The sequence below is a fragment of the Haemaphysalis longicornis genome, unplaced genomic scaffold, assembly GCF_048455015.1.
Source record: "Haemaphysalis longicornis isolate Haplotype H1 unplaced genomic scaffold, Haemaphysalis longicornis Haplotype H1 scaffold_1, whole genome shotgun sequence".
NCBI classification, from domain to species: Eukaryota; Metazoa; Arthropoda; class Arachnida; order Ixodida; family Ixodidae; genus Haemaphysalis; species Haemaphysalis longicornis.
Genome location: NW_027526203.1, coordinates 313,294,064 through 313,319,877, shown reverse-complemented (window position 1 = coordinate 313,319,877; position 25,814 = coordinate 313,294,064). Strand labels below are relative to the sequence as shown.

Below are 25,814 nucleotides of genomic sequence, written 5' to 3'. Positions count from 1 at the left end.
GGGAAGACGAGGAGCGCGCGCACCCGCAGCTGTTGCTATGCGGACGACGACGGCGGACGATTCAGGCTCGCTTAAGAAGTGCATTCGCACTTAAAAGTGGTGTCTAAAAAATTGGCCACGTATGACCCGTTTGCAGCTTTCGAGATTGCTTCTGCCCCAGACTACATGCACAATTATGGCCTCCAAGATAAAAGTTTGTTACCCTGGCGGGAGTCAGGCCGATCCCCATCCAATCCGAAGCTAGCCAGGTGGCTTAGGATTCAAAATGGCGTCGTGCTGGAGTCGCACCGTGGCTCTGTCACGAAAAATGTAGGAAAAATGGAACTTTTGGCTTTATTTTGTCGGAAATATCCGTTGTTCGTATACATTAATCATATTGGACTGCTGGCAGTTACTCGGGAGAGTCCGGACGGAATATCTAGAAAGTCCGAATTTTCGGGGTCCGAAAATACGGTCGATATATATATATATATATATATATATATATATATATATATATATATATATATATATAGTCTGAGAAGATAAAAACTCACATGGAGCGCGAAAAAAATAAGGTTAGTAGAGACAGAGACAAACGAGAAAGACGTAGAAAATAGAAATGAGTTTACTGACGTTTCAGGGAGAGGACTCCCTTTTGAAGAAAGGGAGTCCTCTCTCCTATATATATATATATACACAGGGTGTTTCACCTAACTTTAGCCAGAGTTTAAAAATATTTTGATGCACTCTAAGATGATGCAACCAAATGCATGTTGCTACCTTTTCTATGTAGTTTCTCACGCAATTTTTTGTATGTTGCCTAATTAGGTAATTAGTAAATTTTAATTAGCCAACTTTCTAACCAACGAAGCTAGGCAAAAAATCCCAATTAGGAAGTTGCAGAGCGGTATTCAAAACCTCAGGATAAACACTTTCTGCCATTATATCCAGTAGGCGTTAATGTTTTTCATCGTATTGAAGATGCCCGCGAAATACAAAAAAATACCACGTGACATGCCGGCGCGCGCGACTTGATAACAGCGCTTCCAAATATTTTCATATATATGGGAATGAATGAGAGGTTCAGAAGGGCTTTTAGGGTGATTCTATAGTGCCTATAAATGCCTGTTTCGGCGTTTGTGCCTAAATGTATCTAAATGCCTATTTTCAATGCCGGCGTTTGTATGAACACTATGTAGCCTAAAGTTTCGCTTTTGGGTGCAGTTTGAGATCGTTATTCGCGTTACCGGGCAACATTCACTGTTCAGAACTCTATAGGGTGCAACCTAGTGTAACCTCTAGTTCAACCAACTATCTCCCGAAAAACAACCGCTAGCAGCAGTAGAACGGTACGCTCGTTCTCAGTAACTAGAGGCCCAATTTCGAGTCGAGAAATCTGTAAATGGTGGCAGTTTGCTATTGTTTTCACAATTTTCATATTGATTCTTATAGTACGTTCTGCGTGCTCTTCAAACGGAGTTCTTCAAACATGTGCCGTCGCGTCCTCGTTTCTAGAAGCATATTCGAGTACAACACGCCTTTGTTACTGCATCACTCGTATACGTAAGAGCCGACGGCAGGCCATCACTGCAGAGCTGCATTTCCTTACGCCTTAAAATTCGCACTGCCGACAGGACCTTAAACATGCTTTTCCACCCAAAATCTGTTCGGCTGTTACACCTTTTGAAAAATGATCTATCTAATGAGTGGAAGTGTGTTTTGGCATGTTGGGACCTCGTGAATGAACAAAAGTGGTAGAGATGCACTTAAGTTTTCATGTAGAGCACGTTAATTTCTTGATAAATCGTGTCGGGTCGGAATTGAACTGCGACGGGGAGAAATAAAGTAGCGCTTTTAAGATCAATATTCCCTGCTCTCAAATATTCTTTTTCCCGCCTGTTTCACTAAACGAGGCTTTCGAGGAAGCGACAGTGGTCTTGGAACACGAATGGGAGCAGTGCGCATGTTGAATTAAGCCAATTGATCGTCATTAGTTCAGTAGTTTTGTGGGGCAATTGAGCGGCTATGTTCAACTGTTGGCGCATTTGGGCCATCATAAACTATAACGTTTTTAATTTTCCTGTCGTAGATGTCATCCACGTCTTCGTTTGAAATTATTTGAATTTATCTAAGAATTTATGGTGTCTATATTTACGACGTGAGAGGCCTTAAACGTTGTTTTGCTTGCCTATTTTGGGACCCCAAAACGTGCTTTTTAATCTATTTATAACTATTGAAAGAATCTTTCTTTTTTTTTTGGGGGGGGGGGGGGGGAGGGTTGCTCCTTTTCATTTCTCCACCATCTCCCTTAGGGTTTACACTTAGCTGCGCCACGTTAATTGTCCCAGGGATACTCGAGTGGGCCACCAAAATTTTTTACCAATGTGGGAGTCGATGACCGTCTGCCGTACCAGAATCCTGAACACTAACACCAATTCACCTAAGTTCCCGTCACAGCACCGAAATGCTTTACGGTGTAAACTGCCAACGCGATACTTTTCTTGGTACGACAACAACAACAAAACAGCCACATCGTCAGCACAATTAGGCGGCCCCTTCTGCTTTGTCCTTGTGTAGTTTAATTTCCTCTACGGTGTTATTCCGGATTAAATTCTGGCTCAGAGCTTCAATATACAGTAGCATCTCGATAAACGGAAATCGCTTAAACGGAATAGCCGCTTAAACAGAATAGTAGCCTGTAAGTTGGTTTGTTTTTGTATTCAGATAACGCAAAAAAAAAAAAAAAGCTCTCGGTAATCGGAACTAAAATTTCCGCGTCACCGTGTAAACAAAACCAGAAATGGGACTTCTTGTGAAACCCATTGGCATGAGAATCAGCTTCTTACGGTTCCGGCTGTTTCGTTCTCGTTTTTTTTTTTTTCTTCCTCAATGTTTATTTCTTTTTTTTTTTTGGGAGGGGGGGGGGGGGCTCGTAAACCTCGTCTCGTTAGTGGTCAGCCGTGATAGCGCCAGAAATGCAACATCGCAGTTCTTGTTCCAGTCGTTTGGTCGCGATATAAGACGCCGAGATTACAGGGCTCAGCTCCTGCTGCCTCGTTCGTGCCATCGTGGTGCTATTCGGGCTTCATTACCGCCTTGCCGTCTTCTAAATTCGGTGGCTCGTAACTCGCGAAGTTGAGGCCTCTAGCCTCCATGAAGATGCAGTTGCAAGGACTCAAACAAAAATAATTCATGCATTTTGCAGTGCACAGAGACTCATTGTTGCAAAATAAACTGTGTGAATGCTGTGCCTAAACATTTTGTAGTTTTCTTGCTTTCTGAAAAAACTTTCAGCTACATTCATCTTCCAGTGGTTAGAGTTCCATGAAATGGTATTAAGAGGGTGTACGCACATACATTTGCACTTTCACACATCTATCTCATTAAACGGAACTCCTGTTAAGCGGAACTAATTTTTTGGTCCCTTGAAGTTCCGTTTATCGAGAGTCTACTGTATGTACAAAACGATATATGGGGATGCAGGGGACAGCCCTGTCGTACAGAGCGATGCACATGGGTGATCTTAACTGCTTATTCACAATCAGTTCATGTGCACCAGCACATGAACTGATGATGCCTACTGGAATAACAACACCTACACTTACAATATTCAGTACCAAAATGATTGAAACATCTCCCCTACCGGGAATAGAGGTGCACGCGAATCTTGTCGAACCCTGTGAAGTCGTAAACCAATCTCTTGTGAAATCCCTGTCAAACCGAATGCCCAACCCTTGCTTGCCGAACCCCTTGAGTGGCCCGCCAATGCCGTTTCGCCTGGCTTTCCGATTGCCGAAACTCAGTATTAGTTCGCCGATCACGCGCACGTTCATGGGCCCGTTCTAGTTGCTCCAGGGCCTCTTGCTCTTCGGCGGCGCGGACCAAGCACGGCCTACCCATGGCGCAGGTGGCCTGGAATTAGTGGGAAACGGCGCGCGCAGGGCGAGCTAACCTTCCTTTCTTTTCTCCGGAGGCCGAGGGGCCTGTGATTGGCTGGGAGTATGTCGTGATCCGGCTGTGGTGTGTGGGGGAGAGCAGGGGGTGATTAGAAAGCTTTGGAGAACGACGCAAACAGAAACACCGACGGCGACACGAGTTAATACAAGCTTCGCTTGAAAACAGAATCTGTTGGGACACACAGTCGAACGCCTTTTCTAGGGCAAGCGTGACTCCAGTGTGTAAGGCCATAAGCCCACTCCAGCACACACGTCGCCGTGTATATATTAGTCAATACATGCTGCAGCCTCTTATTCCACATGTGTGATGCGTGCGACTATTCGATGAAATACTGAGTGAAGCCTGCTTAGAAGAACCTTCATTAATATTTTGTACACTGTAAAAAATTTTTGCTCGAAAAAACAGAAATTTTCTGGCAGCTGTCCTGCCAGAAATTTTCTGTAAAGTTATGTTTTCTGTTTTTTATGTTTCTGTTATTTTACAACCATTTTCTGTTTCTCACTACAGAGAATTTATGTCAATTCCCTGTTTTCGGTTTCTCGTGGTTGTTATTTTACAAGCATTTTCTGTTTTTCACTACAGAAAATTTATGTCAATTCCCTGTTTTCGGTTTTTAGTTTTCTGCTTTTTTATAGACATTTTCTGTTTTTTAACGTTGTGTTTTCCTACAGAAAATCTGTGAACCTTGTTTTTCACTGGCAGCTTTTTTATAGACTACTTGTGTTGTGCAACATCGCTTTTTTACCAAAATTATAATAATGTACTGTTTCACGTTTCTGGTTAAATTGTTTTGCTCACTTAACAAGTAAGGTTAAATTGTTTTGCTCTGACTTATTTTGACATCAATCTCTGCTAAAATAAGTCAAAGCAAAATTATTCAGCGCCGTGACACAATTTCGGTTATGGTGCTTCATAAAATACATGTCCTGTTACTTTTTCACATCTTGAAAGTACTGCAGTTGAATTCACGGCTTTATGCTTCATGGGTGGCAATAATCATGCCTTGGAAATAAAACATCACCCTGTATCATATTGTTTGAAACTGCCCACACAGTTACTGGTGTGCAGTACATAGCATAAAGTGACCACTCAGGCACACAAGAAAGCAGGGTGAAAGTATCATTAACATTATTTATTTTTCTGCCAAACTTAAAACTGTTGCTACCAAGAATTAACTTAGTTACAAACAACGTATCAACAATCTCAAATATGAGGATCTGAGTATGAAAACAAAATCACAATTCATGATATTGTGGCAGTGAACAAAAGGAGACTTTCAGTGACAGAGGTTTTGTTAGACTAGGAAGATCACATTTTTTTCAACTTTCAGAAATTCCCACAAACACGCCACTGAGGCAAAACAAACTATTTACAGAACTTAATGAGTGACGTTAAACTAAGAACACTTTTTCTACAGTGACATTAAGCTACAAAATGTTCACATCTCATATTACTACAGTACAATAATACTACGGTGAGAGCTCCGATAGGACTAGGAACACATTTTTTTCTACTTCCAAAAAAAAAAGACCATCAATAAAATCACATCCTTCATTTTTCCTGCTTTCTGGAAGCAGAAAGATGCAACATAACGCAAATACCACGGTAATGAAAAATGAGGGAAGAAGTGTTGTGAGGCTAGGAACATAACATCTTTTCCACATTAATGAAATCACAAAAAAGCAGAGAACATATAAATGCCAATTCATACAATAGCAAAGTAACCAAGAATGCGGCACATTTGGTGCAAGGCGCTTCCATCACAGACGTTTTCTTTGCTGCTCAGGGAAATTGGAGTGGGGGGCCTAGTAGATTTCATGGTCTTCCACCACAGTGACCAGGGATGCGACATTTGGAAACAGGAAATGCTGCTTTTGCTTTGACTTCTCCACCTTTGCTCCATGTCAGGGTTGATGGCTGCAATAACCCTGCAACAATAGCATACGTTCCGCATATAAAATACATGTGCACCAACAAAACAACATCGTTTGCGGGGTTTCATGTATGGTATCATGCTGTAATAATAGCTGCCAGTTGTTTGAAATCAAGTGTTAAGCTAGCCTCAGGTGTTTGATAACTACATTCCGTTTTCTTGTGCTACTGAGGCGATCCAGACGTACCACCTGAGCAAAGGCAAGAAATATATATAGCAGACTATCAACATTGCTTGCAAGGGGGTGAATAAATACAGTTCACTGCATTTCTTCACTACCCGCTTCACAGTACACAGCGGGAGCAGTCAACCTCGATTTTCTCCCAAAGGGCCAAACTCCTCCCGCTCACTGAGTAGCCAGTCAGTGTTAATTATTAATCACTATTAATAATTGCAGATTATCCTACGTAGCTTTATCAATGGCTACATCAGCCTTGGCTTCAGCCTAAGCGGCAGCGGTTTGGCCGGTTGAATAAAAATTAAGACCGACCTTCCTCGCGGAGTGATCTTTGGAATGAATGGATCTTTGTCCAGTACCGGCCCTCCAGGCGGCCGCCACGGCGAATCAAACTGGCTGTAAGGCACGTCCCCAAAACTTTTTGGCTGTCGGGGAACCCGTGCGCGAAATATCCTGGTCCTGCACTCCCTCCCGCACCCAGCTGTCACCCGTGCCTCTCAAATTAATGCCACGGTAGCAGGCGCACGCTCGCATGACTAACCTGCAGTGGCCGAAGCACCTTTTTCCATTTTCCTTGCTCCCTCACAGGTAGACAAGTGCTCACAGCGCGCAGCGTCAAACATTTTTGGCCCTTTCTTTGAAAGCCTTTTTTGTGTGCATGTACGAACTCACCGCGAACTTCCCGGAAAGAGAAAATAAAAACGTGCAGCCCTAAGATGCATAGCCGCTCCCCAAGCAGCAAGCTGAGGGGGCGCGCTTTTGTTTATTTCACCCGAGGCAACTGCCAATTATTGTGGACCGGCAGCCCGCGCATGTGCAGGTCGCCACTGGAAAAAGGCCCAATGGAACTTTTCGTAGTAGCGGTCTGTTCATACGGGGTGTGAAGTATAGCTACAGCTGTTACAAAAGGCAAGCCACGGCCACAAAAAGAAAAAAAAGAAAGAGGAAAGCTTGGGGAGACTCGAACCCGTAATTATAACATCCGTAAGCAAAGACGTAACCTTTACACTAAACTCCACGACGGAAAACGGCATCTGAAAAGGAGAGCACGGCGGCTGCGTCGTGCGTATAACATTCATCAAAAGAAAACAAAAAAAAAACTCATATTAAGGCGAGCGTCACTACATAGGCACGGCACAACGCTCTTGTCCCACGAGGCGACATATCGTTACGCTACGGGGCGAGCACTTCATAACAATCTATTTCCATCCAACAAGCCAACAAACAACAGTGCAGGCACGAAAAAGAGAGGCATAAACAGGAACTAGTCGCAGCCTCCACACGACATAGTTCAAATTTAGTACTCACCCTGGGAAGATGAAAAATTGAAGAAAGAAGCCCGCCGCTGTATCGTTGTGCTGGTACCTACAGGACGGCCATTTGCAAAGGGCCGCATTTCAGAATTGCAGGAGCGCAACAAAATGACGTCGGCCGGGCGCTGTTCGACGGTTAAGTAAATTCTTGTTAAACATTAAAAAAAATATTCATATTTTATTCTATTGTATGCAAATTAACAGTACAATATTTTCACGATTTCACGCCTGTTATTGGTCAAGACGAGGAAATAACAGAAAATGTGTGTTTTTTCTGTTAACAGGTTTCTGTTTACTAACCATCACAGAAAACTTCTGTAGGGCAACAGACATTGTATGTAAAAACTCTGTAAATTTACAGAAATTTTTTACAGTGTAATTTACGTTGGTTAAGGCCGGTAGGAGATAAGCTTTTCTATATCATCTGCTTTTGGTGTTACAACTCTATCTGACGCAGCGTGATAGAGGCAGAGCTTCGGTATTACAGGCTTGTACATTCTGGCAGGAACTAAGGCTAGCTCGCTCTCAAACATTCTGTGAAAGGCAGCACTAATCCTATCCGGACCATGCGACTCGATTGCTTCTTTCTGCCGACATTTTTCAAGTCATTCCTTTGTTTCATTATTGAGGTGGGCCCAAATGTCGATGAAGTTCCGTTTAAATACGGCCAAGTCAACTGGCTTAAAACCAAAAAGGTCATGGTAGTATTTGCTGAACACGTTTGCTATTTCATTTTCTGTGCCTCGTTATCCGTGTTACACTCTGTGCCTTTCTGATCAGCATGCATGCTGTGAACCTGCTTTTTTTCCATTCCAAGAGCCCGTCTTTCCCCATAAAGCCCAGTTTTATAGGAGTACGCCGCTTGGTCGATTTCGAGTTTATCTTTCCTATTCTTTATGCCGTCTGGAAAGACGCCGCGGGCTTCGTTCTCCTGCGGAATTAGAATATCCAAAATCGCTCTTAAACATTTTTTTTTTTGGATTTGCTTGGCGCCTCATGGAGTAATCCATCACTTCGTGTATCGCAAAAAAAAAAAAAGAAGAAAAGAACGACAGAGGTCAGAGGGAGGCGACGGGCACAAGCGCTTGTTCCCGTCGCCTCCCTCTGTCGTTTTTTTTTTGTTTTTTGCCCTACACGAAGTCATGGATTACCGCTACCAACTAGCCCAAACTCAAACTCTGATAAGCCTAATGGAGCCCCATCTTTCGATGGCTTTCTTTTGAATTTTTTGCTTAATTTTTTTAAAATTCTCGCCGATTTTAGTGCTTTCCAATTGATGGAACCTCTCTATTTTACCCATAACGAAAAACATAATCCATGCATCTTTCGAGAGAGTGGAACTGAATTTTTACACGTACCATGAAAACGGCGACTTCGGTTTCTTTTTTGCGATGCAAACTTCAACCAAACTGATCTGAACAAGAAATGGTTGTACACGTCCAATCACAAATAAGCGGAGCACGGGAATGGTGGCTGAAATTAGGCTTAAATGCATGGCTGCGCCGCCTGGGAGCACCGACGGGTATCAAAGAGCGCGCCTCCATGGGGGTGCGCGCGCAGCGACTCCGCCGCCCTATCTGATATGTGTAATCGCCATTCGGTGGCACCATTCTCTGCTTCTTAATCTTTTCTGTGAATTCATTTGACGTCGACTAGAGCCGAACACATTCTTCAACACCTCTATACTCCACTATATCTCTGCCTCCACTTACCCGTACAACTGCCCCTCTTGCTCCGTCCCGAACACCACCTACCACCTGATCTGGGAATGCCCCTACGCGCGCACCAAACCCCCTTTTTTCCCCATCCCCTGAGCAGTGGGAGCGCGAGCTGGTCAGTTCACGGTGCAAGGACCAAGAACGCCTCATCGCTTGCGCCCAAGCAGCTACGCTGGCTCGCGGCTATCTGGACTACGAAAGTCACCAACTTTTGTGCTGAATAAACGTTTTACAATCCAAAAAATGTGAATTCGCCATGCTTTTGCGTAGGAGAAACGAAAGCAATTAATGACGTGTGCACGTATTGCTTTGACGAAACGTCGTGTAATTTTACGCGTAGCTTACTAAAATTGCTATTATATATTGTCTATCTTATCTTATCTTATCTATCTTATATTGTGCACAAAGGATATAGAAACTATTGACATGCGTTTTAAAAATAAATGATTAAGTTAACACTGACACAAAAAAAAACACATTTTCACAGTAAATATAGCATTAATAACTCTAAGCGACGGAGTGCGTTGATCCAAATGCGAGTGAAAGGCGTGCGTTAAACTGAAGAACATCTCACAATCTTTATTTCTGTATCTATTTATTTCTTTTTGCCGCTTTGAGCTCTTTGTTTAATGTTAACTTGTTTGTCTTATTTCTTTCTCGGCAATCCACGTCACCGCGTTACCTTAGAGCTGGTGCCGTTTAACGTCATGAAACGTTAAAATTACGACAGCACACATATCTACTGTTACATTCGGGAAGGCGTCCTCGAACTGGGCTCCGTCGCCTCCGTCATGTAGTGGTAGCGTGGTGGCGACCGGCAAACAAAAGCAGCTGCTTTGGGGATGACGACAAAAAGCCGAAGGCAAAACTTGGCTGGTTTACTGCATAGCGAGAGATGATCAGCGACGATGCAGGAAGATCACTTCGTTCCGGGCGAGCTTACAGCATGGCTCAAATCGAGCGACAGCGGGATCCGATGCTGTCAATCGAATGCGTTCTGCGCTCGGAGTAACTGCGTATTTATCCCCGAAGCGCTAACGGTCAAATAGCTTTCCTATACTCGGGAACAAGTTAAGAACGGCAATAGCTCATGTACGGTATCACTCCGCCTAAGCGACGGACCCAGATGTCAACGGACGCGCGCGTTTTGAAAGGAAATTGCAACGAATGCGTGATATCGCCTGTCTTTTCTCACGCAGTTTGTTTGTCCTCGCTGCAGTAGTTTATAAGCATATTATAATAGTCCAACAAATCACGGAAACGGCTCGTGCGATGTTCAAAATATTCCCAGTAACGCCCTACTTGCGCCGCGCGGCGTAACATCCGGCTTCGGTGATGAAGCACAGAGGTAACTTCCGTTGCCGTTCTTAAGTTGTACCTGAGTATAGTGCTTTGCACACGGCACTAAAATGGTACAGACACACACAGACACACCTTCCCGGGTTAGTGAGAGCCGGCAGTAGCGGCGCTCGTTGAGTCTGAGAGAGGGGAGAGATCTCGGCTGCGGCGTCCGCAGGTGCAAATCTCAACTCGAATAGTTTGTTTTGATTTTGCAGCCGCCTAGGTTGAGTCACGGAGGCCGTTCTCTGGCATGGTGTAGCCTGTCCGAGGAAGAAAGGCTTTCTTACACAGCACCGGAGCTCTACCCAAAACTTGCAGCACGTGCGCAGATGGTAGCGGTGCGCTGAAATGTAACACTACTTTGTCAACTGGAAGTACGTGACAAAAATGTAAGCCAAAAAAACCAGTTGCCCCCTTCTTAAGAGAAAGAGGGTAAGCTTTCTCCCTTGCAGCCGAAGTGAAAGTCGAAATCCAAAATCCAAACTGCTTCGACCAAAGTAGCGTTGGCTTCGACCGTGTCGTATTGGCGCAGTCGGATAGGCGTCGGCTTCGTAATGCGAGGGACCCAGGTTCCATTCCGACCAAGTTGAGGTGCCTTCGCATCATCGTTTTGCGAAACCAATTTTGCAAAGTTGGCTTCCCTGCGGTGCGTTTTGGTGCGACGTTGAGTGCCATCAATGAGGCGTGGAGAGCTTCGCTTTAATAAAAATACCTTCTGCTCAAAATGGGGAATTCACGGACGGTTCACGTAGTCGAGAATTGGGCCTCTGCTCGAACTCAGGATAAGCATAGGCCCGCGTACGAGCAGCGATACAACAATGTTCTCACGAGCGTCGCAGTATCGCCAGCATGGCCGCTCTGTCCTGGCACGCCCGTGAAAGCGCAGCACAGACGAAGACATAGAGGCGACACGATGGAAGCATTGACTTCCTGTTTACTTTTTCTTGGAATTAAGTACTGCAAGGATGCGCGTGGTCCTCCCGCGAACCGCAGTGTCTGTGATCACTGTCGCAGTTAGAACTGCTTTGGGATATCTGAACTGTTTTACAGCGAACCTGTCTATCACTAGGATGCGGGATTTTATGGCGTCCGTGCAGAAAAAGCGACGTGGGAAAGCCGGCTTACAAAGAACAATTCTTACACCGATTAGGTGCTAGAGCCTTCATATATTGCACCCAGGAAAATGTCTTCCCAGCAATGCGTTTGTGCTTAGAAGTGAAGCCGAATTTAAAGGAGCTATGAAGAGAAAACACAAGTTTGGTTCATTCGAAAGATTGCCTCGTTAGAACCATAACGACACCACTTATAACGCAAACTTCGCTCAATAAGCTACATAATTAGGAAAAAAGGAAATGACCATGCGACCCACCAGCTCATTTTCCGCAACAGAACCTATGATGTCACTCGAGAATGCTCTGCGATTGGCGGAGGCCGGCAAAAGCAAACGCATGTTAGGCAGGGCTTACAGTTTGCATAGCGAGCTAAATGCCCGTGAAACATACTGCACATTCTTTTTATGACAAAGAACGGTGGAGTAAACAGTTGAAGTTCCGAACGAACGCGCAAGCGTGTGCGCCAATGAGTACGAAACTACCGCCGGCCGAGCTCGACATCTCGCCGTCGCGCAGACGAATTTTCGGGTTCGAGGCTCTTAGGGGCCAACGAACCATTCCAGCACGTACAGCCGCGACCTTGCTTGGTATCTTAATCCCTTGACAGGAGGTTGGCCGTCATATCGCCAACCAGCAAAGGTAAAAATAGAAACGAGGGGAGTAAGGAACAGCAAGAAGCGACGAGATAGTGCCAGTCGTCGCAGAAGTTTCGCATGGTGTTGGCTTGCTGCTGTCGTTACGAGCTCGTTTCCAGTTTACAACCACTGAAAACTTCAGTTTGTTCGAGTACTTTACAATGAAATTTCGTTGCTGCGTTTTTAAATGCCCATGTAGTACGGGCAAATCGTCGAGGGAGTGCGACATCCCCGCCGGTGAGGAGATCTCCTTTCATGTGCTGCCCAACGACGAACCTCGGCGAAGCAAGTGGCTACGTTTTGTGAACTTTGCAAACGGAGGAGAAAGAGAGCTAAAGGAAGTACGAGTCTGCTCGCTTCATTTCCGAGGAAGTGATTACGGCAGGGACCCTTACGTTAGCTCACTCCTGGGACATGCTGGCGCTCGTCGCCGACTTCGTCAAATCGCTCTGACCTTAAATGCCGTAAACACCGCGCATTGACGCTCGTATCTTTCTGGTCGAAGCAGAGAGCTCGCGCGAACGGCTTTCCATACACGACACCGGCCAACTGGCATAAGCGATACTGCTACTGAAATTGAACTATTATTAACCGTAATAAAAATACGGCACATACGTGCCAGTCTGTATTCATCCGTCGCGACGGGGCTGACGAGGCAGCGGTGCCAACGGCAGGGCGTTCGTCTGTTGCGGCTATCGCGGAATGGTCGCTTTCCCGTCCACCGCGTATTTCACAACTCTTGCCGCTCATGCACTTAGAAGCATTGAGCGTTCAAGTGGTGTGAGGTTGTTAAATGCAAGCCCGAGCTCCTCGGCGAGAGTTTTGTTCTCCGGATCAGGCGATTCCATGACTAGGGCTGCGGGTGCACTAGGTTTTACTAGTATTTTTAAGATGGCCGCCGTCTCGGTCGACTCCCGCGTGTGGGTGCTATATGGAGTCGACATACTAAGTATCTGTTTCATTGACCGGCTCGTATGACGCCATTGTTCACGTCACGGAATGTGCAATTTTAGCGGAAGATTTAAACTTTTGGCTTAAATTGCCTCATTTCTCAGTGAATAAAGCATCATTTGCTTCCGGGAAAGCGCTTGGGGTACTATGAAACACCTAATCTTTCGAATAAAACAAACTTTTGTTTTCTCTTCATGGCTTTTTTAAGGGGATCGGTGTAATCTTGGTCCCTGTAAGCTGGCTTTTCCACATGGTGTATTTCGCAGGGAAGACTACTCATAAAGAAAAATGCTGGGCGAACGGGGCTCGATAACGGCGACGCGAATGCAATCGTCTACGGCGTTCCGATATAATGGGGCGAAAACCAACGAGGCGTATAATGCGCCAGAGAATGCTGCAGAACACTTTCGGCGCCAAGGTGCCAACTTGGAAGAGTTGAAGATTGCGTACGCCAAGTCCCAGAGAGTTTCTTGATCTTCATTTCTGCTCGAGTTCCAGCCTGCCCGAAAGACTGCGTTTCGGTAACGACCTGACCGCAGACACAAATGACCGACGCACTGGCCGTAGAAGCAGCGCTTACACCTCCCAACGCGCGCAGCTTCGCTGGGCAACCACCTTCGCAGAGGGGAATGGCCGGTGAATTCTTTTATATCCCTGGCGTACATATCACCAGTGCATCAGTATTCTTGTCTTTCACTAGGCATAACCGCGGTCAAGACCGAAAATCAAGCTATATCCTTCTCTTATTGACCAGCGGAAAATTCCATGCTGTGCGCAACAACGTGCGTTTTAATAAAGGAAAATACAGTTTAACGGAACAATGAAGCGTGCTGCTTATGAGGCGCGCCGTATAGTGAATTATTACTAGTTACTTTGTACGTTAAGGGGGCTCTTTGACATGCAGTGAACGTATTTATTATTTATTTCACCTGCTTCGAAGGCGCCAATAAATTAGCCACAGCCTTAACTTTGGGCTCAAGGAGGTAACGCTAAATAAAAGAACATTCCAAGAAGCCTGATTCCTCTATAAATAAGGATAATAAAAATACAACATAATAAATAATAAATATAGTAAAAAGGAATGATAATATAAAAGCTCACGATTCCGCGTCCGGTCGCTTCGGGAGCAAAAAATGGAGAGTTGCGCCATAGGTGTCAGACGATAGCGGGACACATATTACCATTTATGATAGAGTCGAACTACCACGCGTATTGCGCCACACAATGTTCAAAGAACAATGAAATGAAGTGTGTGTGGGGGGGGGGGGGGGGGGGGGGGGGGTTACGCGCCGAAACGACGCTGCATGACGCGCGTCGTATAGTGGCGGGTTACGGGCACGCTACGGTAATCGATTTTACGACTTTGCGAAGCTAATTTGGCGAGGTTTGTTTTCGGAAGCACGCTTAGCACTAGCAGCATTAGAGAAGAGAACGCGAAAAAAAAAAAAAAAAAAGCGCCCCCGGGTGGGCTCGAACCACCAACCTTTCGGTTAACAGCCGAACGCGCTAGCCGATTGCGCCACGGAGGCCACGCGCCCTGTGCTCATACACTGCTGTTTAATAGTCGAACTGACAGAGGTATTACGCATTAAAAAATTAGCAGTGGCTTAGCTCGACTATGCCAGGATATACGTAGCGTGAGTTAAGGTTCAGCTGGTTATTCTTAGCTTTCCCAGTTGTCTAGGATTAGCTTGATTATCATGCTTACTGCTGCTTCAATGACACACACACATGGTATACGCATTATGTGACACATGTATATTTATCAAGCGACTCCGGCACAGCGTCACCAATCGCCCCAGAGCTAAGCTGGTTCCACAGGCGCACGCCAGTGTTGCTGCGACGCACGAGCCATCGGTTCCACACCCGGCCACCCCTCGCATGATCATCAAGTGGACCGGGCCGCCACGTGCGGAACTGAGGTCGGCGAAGACGCTGGGCGCGTGGGGTGTGTGAGAGACGCCGGGCGGCGAGCAACGTTCTGCGCGCCGTGCGACGTCACTGCTCCTCGCGCATGCGCAGCACGGCTCTCCAGGAGCCATGCGAAATTGCTCAACCTCGGCCAGTGTAGCTCACGCTACAAAAATCCCGGGCCATCTCCACTAACTTGAAACCTGGGGAGGGGCGAAGCATCCAGTGTATAAGTGTATTGTTGGCGCCTTGGCGTTTTTTCCAACGGAAATAAAACCGTTGGGGGGTAGAGTTATACGGGAGATGTTGTGTGGTCAACCTCCAAGGTCGCGTGGCATCCGCAGCGGCATCGCGGGCAAGGCGCGTGAAAGGGAAGCGCGAGGATCGAGTTTGCTAGAACTGAGCTTGGAATAAACTGGTGCTGACGCGGAGCTTCTGAGTGTGCCTCCCGCTTGCGGCGTACACCTGCGACCGTCCTTAAAACATGGTGTATACAGCTTTGCTGTAAAAGTCTCGTGTCTTTGAAGCAGGAATCGTTTTAGCGCGAGGCGTAAACGAGTGTCCCGGTATTTTTTAGTACGCGTTATGAAGCGTGCCAGCGCGAGGCGTAAATGAGTGTCCCGGTGTTTTTTTTTGTTTTTTTTTGTATGCGTTACGTTCTAGCGCGAGGCGTAAACGAGTGCCCCTGTGTTTTAGTACCGTGACTACATGAGACGACGGTTACGACGACGACATTAGACGCCGACAACCCGAGCCCTTAAGGGGCTTCGCCCCTAATACAAATACGAGATTCCGAACGGAAAGTTGGTTTTGTTGCGTAACAAATAGGATGAACATGTCGGCAAAGTTTTTGTCACTTTATTTTTCCATCGCAACGGAGTGAGCGGTAGAAGAGCACAGGACGAGAGTGGAGAGAGTGCGTGGCGAGAGCTGTTTTTGAGAGTGCAGAGGGCTGCTTTCGCAACTCTGGCGACGTTGCAACAGAGACTCGAAGCGCGGTTCGCCGGCAGCCTTTGCCTCGACGGGTCTTGTCACTCCCGCCCCGAATGACGCGTCTCTAGGCACAGTCCACCAAGTCGTCACTTGGGCTCCTGGACCGAGGAACCACACCCATTTCTCTTCAAGATTCAGTTCTACTACTACCGCCGCCGCCGCCGCCGCCGCCGCCGCGCTTCAGTCTGCTTACGTGCTTTGAAGGCGAAAGAAATCCTGGCGATAACAACTTGTTTACTGCCACATCGTATTTGCATCTCTTTCTTCTTTACGTGCTTTGAAGGCGAAAGAAATCCTGGCGATAACAACTTGTTTACTGTCACATCGTATTTGCATCTCTTTTTTCTATTTTGTGCCTTTGTCTTATTGGCGCAAATTGCTTTGACCGGCTTCTTTTCCACTGCACCGCGTATGCGTATCTTTCCTAGTTTTCGTTTCATCGTCTTACGGTACGAATTACATCAGCAAGCACAGCTTCCCTAGAATCAGGGTTCTGCGTGGCTGGTGCCGTGGGCACCTGTTCTACTCACGTGCCGTCACATTCAAATGTCACTTGGTACGCACTATTCTACAACTTTTACGTTTGGAATTGATAGTTTTGTGAATTTTGTGAAGTGGGCACATGGCCCCTCACAGATCCCGGTTCGTGGCCAATCCCGCAAGTGTGTATGTGCCACGAAGAAAGGAACAACAGCTTTTGTTCTGCAACTTTTGTTCTGCAACTTTTGTTCTAAATAGCACAGTTCATAGAGCTGCTACTGTGGAGACCCGGGTTCAAATCCCATCAGATCACGCATCAGTTCCTTATTTACTCTTTACAACGGCGGCCATTTCTTGACCGAACAACAACAACAACGGCGCTTTATCGCAGAATGAGGCACTTACGACTTTCACCTTAATTTAAAAAAAAAGAGAGGAAGGAATGGGAGTGACGGCAGCCGAATGCCGATACTGTTGGGCAACAAAAGGAGCGGCAGGTAGCCAGTGCCACTGCTAAAGATAGCAAACGTGACGACACGGTTACAGCTCTAAAGGCGCGTTTATAGTCCGACGTAGCGTAGGTGCGCGGGCACGGTTACGCTACGTCGGCGAATGCGGGCACTCCTATACTCCAGCGTCATATAACGCCGGCGCGGTCGGCGTAGCCCGGCGCAGTTCGGCGTCCGGGGCGCCGACATAGGACATGTCTCTATTCCGCGCGTGACCCGCCGGACGCGCCGGCCCCGTACCCCGCGGGCACCCCACCAGCCGCCCTGACTGGGCGCGCACTCACCCGCTTGCTCGCTTCACGGCCGTTTCGTGAAGTTTACGACAGTCGTGCGCACTAGTCGCAAAAACTTCTGCGCATGCGCCAGCCTGGTTACGCTGCGCCGGCTGTATTGGACTGTACAGTGGTAGGAATTGCCGCTGGCGTAGTCTCGCGGACGTGTAGCCGACCGCCCGGTGGCGTGCCCGTGCGCCGGAAAAGTCACGGTGCGCGAAGGGCGTGCGAGAAACGCCGCGTTTCGAACTTGCGTAGCCGCGGAGCAAGGTGGTCACATGGGGCAAGCTCATGTTCCCGAGGAAGAAATGCGAGATGCTCGGGCATTAAAGGCCCACCAATGGATCTGCAATCATTCTTTTTTGATAACGTGTACACATTTTGTTAGAAAATATATTTAAGTTAGAGATTTTTATTAGTTGTCAAAAACATCATATGTGGAGGAGCTACTCGTCGGAGCTACATCTGTGCTTTCAGGTGCGCCGTATGCTATAGATTAATTTTTACCTTCCGCGGTGAATGCATTTCTTGGCGCAGTTGACTTGGCGAGTTTTCTTTTCCTTTTTTTTTTTGAGAGTACGCCTGGTTAATTGTGCTTTAATACACTGGGGACCCCATTGCGTGGATAGTTCGCTACACCAGGGCTGTCCTCTAAAATCCCGTTCTTTTTTGTCTTTATATCGAGTCCTTGTGTTTAAAAAGATTTTCGAAAGGAACACTTTGGAGAACGTTAGCTGTGTGAGCTGGGAGGAAAAATTCTTGCCTATGCAGACGACAGTGCTGTTTTTGTACGACAAGGGAAAGCGTTACAACATCGGTGAACAGTGTTGAGCGTTTCAGGTTGATAAGGGGTATTAAGGTAAACTGGGGAGAGTGCCTGGATTCCTGGGATCGGGACGGGCTATATTAACACCTGGCGCTTCTGCCAGCGTAAGCTGCAGATCAGCTCCGTTAAGTGTGTAGGCACTCGGATCCACTTGAATGCTTTAAGAGTAACTAGCCGCGTGCTCAAACGAGGATATACGTGAAAGAGTGAAAAAAATGGAGAAAGCAAGTCTTTCAGGGTTTTGAGTGATTTCTAAGGCAGTGACGGTGTGCATTTTTTGTTTGTTCCCGATATGTGGGTTTGTCATGCAAGTGTTGCATTGCTCGCGTTTGAATGCCCAAAGAATGCACCGAGCATTTGGTGATTTCATCTGGTCGTCTACTGGGAAAGGTGCTGCAGGGAATATCTTTTCCGCCGCGTCAGGGAGAGTGGTATGGAATTGGCCCTGCTGTTTACCATCCAGTTAGTGAACAGGTTCATTTTTCTGCGAGATACCGGCGATTTATTTGCGCTGGCAGCTTGCCAGGCGCAGTTGTCTCAAGCGCTTCCGGAATCTGTGGTGTCCACTGAAAACATGCAGGTGTGGATTTTTGCTTGCCTTAAATAAGTTGCCTTGTCTGTTCTGTTTTTGCCAACTCGCTTTTCATTGGACTGCCGCAGTAATGTGCCTCCTTGAAAACTGTATTGGAATGTATGCGACAACCTCTTCAATGTTGCGCGTACAGAGGCCCGGGGCAAGACGTGAAAAAATGTCAGAGCCCTTCCGCCCTGTGGAGAGGGAATTCCTTCGAAGCCATGGCTGTCTGGTGGGATTTGCTACGTTGATGTTTAGCTGTAGTGGGGATTTGCTATGCTGAATTATGAGGACAGTGGCGGGATATCCATGTCACAGATGAAGAGCATACAATTGGCGGGTGTAGAGAATATAGCATTTTATTATAGCGCAGCTACACCTATCACGGCGCAGCCTCTAGTGCGCCGCACAGGTGGCCGCCGAAGATCGTGCTGCATTGCGCAATGTCGCGGGGTTAGAAAGGCGCCAGCGGTACTCCTCTGTAAATGACCGTGCTTCACTGTGCGACACACAATGCGGGGAAGCCAGCTTATAAGGACTAAGCTTGCACCGATCCCGCCAAAGTCGGCTTCACCTCTACACACAAGTGAATTGCTGGGAGGACATTTATTCAGGGGCAATATAAGCCGTCTTATATACAAGTACTCAAAAAGTGAAATAAACTTGAACGTGAACGTGAACCTGGGACCTTTTTTTTATTTTCATGATTTTTTTTTCGTACGTTGAAAATTGTTGATCTACGTTTGATCTGTCGCCCGAGGCGATGTGCTGGATCTTAGCCATAGACAGCTTGCTGTAAAGAAGAAAAAAAAGAGAGAATATAACCGCCGCCACCACTAACCTTTCGGTTAACAGCCAAACGGCTAGCCTATTGCAACACGCAGGGCTGAAATCGAACGTCTGCCTACTGTATGCGAAAATCTCGACGCGCAGGCGTTTTCATTTTCTCAGCGTCTATAGTTACGTCTCACGGACGTAAATCAAGTAAATTAAAGTACGTAAATTAAAGTTACGTCCGACGGAACTTTAACCCAATATCTTCAGTCACGTCCGATGTAGGCTAAATTGAAATTAAGCTTACGTTCGACGTAACTTAAGTCGAAAATTGAAGTAGTTACGTCCGACGTAAACCGCAGTAAAAAATTAGTGACACCCGTCGGAACCCGATATGTAATTTGAAGTTACGTTCTACGTAATCCACAGTAAAAAAATTGCTGTGGTTTAGCTTTGGCTAACCTTAGTTGATAGCGAAAGCTTCACTACCCTGTCTAGGCACATTGTCGAGGTGTGGTCGAGGTTTGGTTTCGCAATGATATACCGACACGTTTGCAGTGAATACACCGTTTATTTATCATCACGCCCGTCTGTACGAGATTTCGGCGCAGGATAAAGATCACCAGGTGGCCAAAATCAATCCGGAGCCCTCCACTACGGCGCGCCTCATCGCCTGCGTTGCGTCGGCGCGTTAAACCGTACAATCAATCGATCAATCAATTTATTCATCATCTCTTTGCGCCTCACGGCGTTTTTAAAGCCTCGCCGCTGTGCGAGCGACCACAGCTGGTTGTTCGTCTTCCCCCATCGCACACGGCTCTGCGCCGCACGTGACCTCCTGAAATTCCTTTGTGGCGCGCGCTTATTGCTGCGGCGGCGGCCTCCTCGCCTTCCTCCGCCATGTGGCGACACGGGTCCGGCGCACGTCTCCGTTCACTCCCCGCCTATCTCTCGCCAGAAGGGTTGCAATCTGGGCTAGTTGGCAAGACGTATTCTTGGATGAAACCAGCGCGAACCTAAACTAAGACAAAAGAAGCGGAACACAAGCTGTATCCACGTGCGTTTGATAGAGCATGAATTGTCATTCCTCCACTACGGCGCGCATCATCGCCTGCGTTGCGTCGGCGCGTTAAACCATACAATCAATCAATCAAAGGCGGCTTATATTTCCCCTGGAAGAATGTCTTCCCAGCAATGCAGTTGCGTGTAGGGGTTAAGCCGACTTTAAGGGGATATGTGTCATTGGTCTTTGTAAGCTGGCTTTCCCACATTGCATGTTGCGCAGGGAAGCATGGCCATCTGCGGAGAGAGTATGATTACAGAAAACGGCTCTACCTCTTGCGTTGTGGACCGTATCCCAAAACATATTGTGACAATTAGCCGCTAAGATGACTCTACCAGTACGTTGAAGTTCATTTACTTGTCATAATTAGTTAGTTCATAGTGAAGTTGTAAAAGATACAGCATTACTGTCTGCTGTCAGTACATGGCCATCTACGGAGAGAGTACAGTTACAAAAAAAGGGCTGTAGCTGTTGTTTTACCGGAACTATCGGGAAAAAAATTAAATGACAATTAGCTGCTAAGATGCCCCTAACATTGCGCACAAGAAAGAAGCCGACCATAGATGCAATATTTTTCCTTTAATCAAACACTATTCAAATTTTGATACACGGAATGCATATGCGATTCTTCCAATCTGCAACACACAAAAGAAATGGAAAGGACGAGCATTAACGAAATAGAGCCTCTTGCTGGTGCGCTGGGCCAGTTTGTAGCGTGGAACGAAGTTTACATGGTTCAAGTGGTGAAAGGAGACAGGGGCCAAAGTCCCACCAAATTTCACGCATAAATTTAATTCACACTTTCCTTTGATGTGCCGCTCGGCAAAAACACGAAGTAAAAGAACCCATGCACCCCTCCGCCTAATGACGACAATGGTTGAACGCGAAGCTTTCTCGTGACGAATTGTTTTGTAGTCGTCTGAGTTTGGTAGTTTGGTAGTTTGGTCCTTTGGTTCTTTGGAGTTTGGTAGTTTGGTTTTGAGTTTGGTTCTTTACTAGTCGTCTGACGGGACACAGCTCTGCGCTGTGTCCCGTCTACGCGTTGTCCTCGTGCCTTTGCGCTGTTCCGAGAATACTAAAGCTTCGCCCTGAAAACCTGATAACGCTTCCTGATCTCTACGAATTATCACGCAAGAAAACAAGACGTTTCATGCAAGGCCACGAGGTTCACTTTGTGTTTTAAGTTGCGTTTGCAGTGGCCGTGGCAGAACAATGGGGGCCGAGATCATCAAACAAGGCGTGCTCTATTCCCTAACCTTTTTGACTGGAGCATTCTTCGTGCATCTAGCATAGTACAGCCTTTCTAGGCGGGTTTTTAAACACTCGGGGACACCAAAAAGCACCACAAAATCCATGGCGCGATGCTTTCGCGAACCTGATTAGTCACCTTCAGGGAGCCCAACTGGAGCCACTGTGCGTCAGTGGCTCGTTGTTTATTCGGCTTTCTCACGTGTAGGGATGCACTTTTGCGTATCCTTTCCCTTTCGTCCTCGTGGTTTTATCCATATATAGGCGATCTCATGTCGCAGGAATGAAGACTGTGGTGTCCGTCTCCACCACGCAATACATGCGAGTCGTTTCTCGATTGCTCCTATGCGCATATGGGTCTCAGGGAAAGGCCTCTCTTCGCTGGCGGAGTGAATACCCTGTTGTGTCTGTGTGTGCGTGCGTGTGCGGGCGTGCGTGTCACACAGGCGGCCATCCTGGCGTACTGCGAATCTCAGTGTCAGATAGTCCACGTGGCGTCATAGGTAACGAGGCGGCAAACAAAAGAAGCGAGCAAGCTGGCAAGCGTGCCGCTTTTTCTAACAAGCAGTGTGTATCTCGTATCCATTCTTGGCCAATGTCATGGGAATGTGTGCTGGGTGGAGCTTGTTTTCGGTGTGCATTCGACGTGATTGCAATAACTGCACCACTAATTGTTGTTGACGCTGCAAAAAAATGGTGGGCCGAAACATTTATGGGGTGGTGAAGCTGTTTCGGTTTTCGTGTGTTGCACTCATTCACCAACCTAAACTTGAACACGATTGATTGACTGGGCGCAGTCCAAAGGAGGGCACGAACCCGTCACGTCTTGCCGCCGGCGGTGTCCGCGTGAATGGCGGTGAGAGCGGCTGTGTCGAGTTCGATCGACAGCGCACACTATTCCCCCTTCCCCGCTTTCCCGCTGCTGCTGCGCCGCGCCAACGCCACCTGGAGAGGTTTGCCGCGCCCTCTTCCAATTTCTTCGGCGCTAACACAGCACCGACATCACATTCTTTCCAACCTCTCCCGCGCTTCTCTCCCTATACGGATTTATGCTAACGGGCGCATTCTGTTCGCGGACATTTTCCGGCTCCGGTACTCAATCCCCGGGAAGGCATACGGGTGAGGTGAACAGCTTTGCTGTAATTGAATCGAGTGAATGTCTGTGTTCTCCCTGTCTGCGCTCCTGCTTCGGGGGAATTCTTAAGAACACGAAATATGACGACAGGTGAAGGCATGAGTCTCCACTTCTTCCTTGAGGACAGGGGTGGCGGAAAACGAAAAGGCCTCGTAGTCCCTACACTGCATCGTGTCTCATAGCCCGGGTGTAGCTTTTGCGCGTAAAACCCTCGAAATTTGAGTTACAGGACAGGAATCGATTTCGCTCCTGAGTGTTCCTTCGGATGACGGCGCACCTTGTCCTTCGTGATGACAACGTAGAGTGCACGCTACTCATCCGCTGCTCTTGAGGAGCACCACGGTCCGCACGAACGTATGGAGCAGGTTAACCTGTCGGTGAAAATATTCCCCTCATCTTTCCTCTGGTGAGGATATCGCAGTGACAATGACGATAAGTCGGGACGTATGCGCATACGTTCGTGGGTAACGAGTTTCGCTTGGAGCCAGGTGCATATATTATGCCACACGTGTACGGCACCGATGCCACAAGGTATAGGTTGTATTCATTGAGAAGTTTAGCTGTCAATTTCACCGCTTGGCAACATTGGAAACGGCCACGGACATGACCGATGCGCCACGGACATGGCGCGGCTTGAGCCACTGCGCCCGCACGGCGAAAAAAAAAACCACCGGCGTGCGTCGTCTGCTCCGTTTCAACCCGATTCTCAACGGTGGTGTCAACAGAGATGTTATTAATCGCACTCACATTGGACTCCAGCAATTACTTTGCGTTCGGTGGGGGACAGTTTGGAACATCATGTGCTTAGCACAGACAAGTACCGCCATCCCGCGGAGCCCGACGTAACCAGTAACGGAGCACTCGCACGGTTGCCTGCATGCGTGTCTCGCCAGTGTGTATTAATGCAGGCTACACGCTTTTACAATGCAGCTTTATCGGCTGTTTGTAGTGGTGGTCACAGTCTGCAGATTACGGGATCCAACTGTTTGTCGCGCCGTATAGAACCCACGACGTCGATGACCTTTCCGCGGGGAAGTTGTGCATGCGTCCCTGACATATACGACGCGCTCGCTGCCGTTTCTATGGGCTCGCCCTAAGAGTCGGTTGGCTGGTTTGGCCATTGCCCAAAGGCCGATATAGCTTGTCGCCGATTGAAAGTTCACATTGTGACCTATAGTTTCTGCTTTTAAACCATCTTCGTGATGCCGAGGTAAGAATGTCGAGCATTGTCAGAACTTTCTCTCCGTTCGGGTCCAAGAAGGAAGGCAAACTTGAAATAAACTGGCGCGTCTTAATAAAGCATTGAGGCTAGTTAGGCATGCTTGTTTAATGATTAATACTTGTTTGTGAAGAAACTAGGGGTTGACGAAAGCTATTGACTGCATGGGCGTTAGTTCATAAGCAGTGGAAGAGCGTGCACGTTCTTGGTGACACTTGGGGTTGAGGACATGGCTGTGAATGGAACAAGTATATGACGAGAATTCGTAAGAAAACCCAGGCGTCTGATTCACATTGCGTTGAAATATCCAAGCAGCCGTTCCAGCTACCCTTGCAGCGTGTGTCTTCCTCAAAGATAGGCCCTGAATGTCGGAAGCATAGACACTGAGGTGCAAGGCTTTTGTGTGTAACTTCCTCTAGCCTCTGCCTGAGGGCAGGGCAAGTCCACAGAAGGTGTTTGGTTTAGCCTCGAGTTCGCTACACTTGATGCAGGAAGGATGTGGGAAAAGATAGGCGTGCGATCGAACACTTCCAAGTGCAGGTGGGTCGTTATGAAGCGGCGAAGTCTATACTACTTTCTCTTTTTTCTGATAGACCACATGATTATGCATTCACGTCTCGGCCTGTACAAGGTGTCGAAGGCCGCGCACCAACAGCGCAGCGCACCTTCCTGTCTGCGCGTCTTTCTGTGCTTCCCGCGGGGAGAAAAACCTCTGCATCCGGGCCTGTTTCTTGCCCGTGCTCCGGGTCCCTCTCTGCTTGCCTCCTTTCGGCCGACGGCTGATTCACCGCGTCCCCTGTGTGCCTGCCCTCATAGTCACCCCCTGCGTTCCGCACTGAGTAGTTCGCTTCTTTGTCTCCTTTTAGCTCACTGGCTGCTGGTAATACGAGAACCGCCGACAGAATCGCCGTTTCGGTTTTGCTTTGTTGAACCTAAGTGTGTGTGTGTGTGTGTGTGTGTGTGTGTGTGTGTGTGTGTGTGTGTGTGTGTGTGTGTGTGTGTGTGTGTGTGTGTGTGTGTGTGTGTGTGTGTGTGTGTGTGTGTGTGTGTCTGTCTGTCTGTCTGTCTCTGTCTGTCTGTCTGTCTGTCTGTCTGTCTGTGCTTGACACACAGTGACAGACAGGTAAACGTACTTAAGAATAGCGTGTTGATAGGATAATGGATGAATACTTGACGTCATGGTTATAGCGTTAAAAACAGACGAACGCATGAGAGCTCTCGGGAAAACGACGAGCATATATCTAGACACGGCGGCTGATCAGATTATGGACGCGCATTTTCTGCAGTGGGAGGAACGATGGCGCTATCAACTTGTTTCAGTTTGGCGCATGCTACCCTGTCATGAAGGCAGCGGCCAGTTCGCTCTACGTACGTCTTTCTGCGAGTAAACGGTGTGTCGTACACTACTTCCTTCACATACATCACATACGGCGTAGCATGTTCATTTGAGTGTCCTGTCTGTTTTGCGTTCCGCGTTTGTTGTGCGAGGGCAAGGTTGCGCTAGCTTGTGTGACGCCGAAAATACAAGCGGAACACAGTGTCGATCGGCAACATTTTTTTAGGTTGTGAGAAACGTTGTGTACGCAGCTTATAAATTTAGGTTTTGTTAAAGTGGGCTTCCATATTCGCCCTTTCCCTATTTGCGCCAAGATTGGCAAAAAAACAAACAAAAAAACTCCAGCGTTCGCCG

General features: G+C 47.4%; 1 protein-coding gene and 1 non-coding gene across 2 annotated transcripts in view; one reads left to right on the top strand and one right to left on the bottom strand.

Moving 5' to 3' along the window:
* Window positions 1-25,814, top strand: part of For (cGMP-dependent protein kinase for) — a 173,406-nt gene that overhangs the window by 59,218 nt on the left and 88,374 nt on the right. The gene's annotated exons all lie outside the window — the stretch shown is intronic.
* On the bottom strand, window positions 14,576-14,649 carry Trnan-guu (transfer RNA asparagine (anticodon GUU)). The gene has a single exon. It is a non-coding gene; the product is annotated as a tRNA-Asn (tRNA).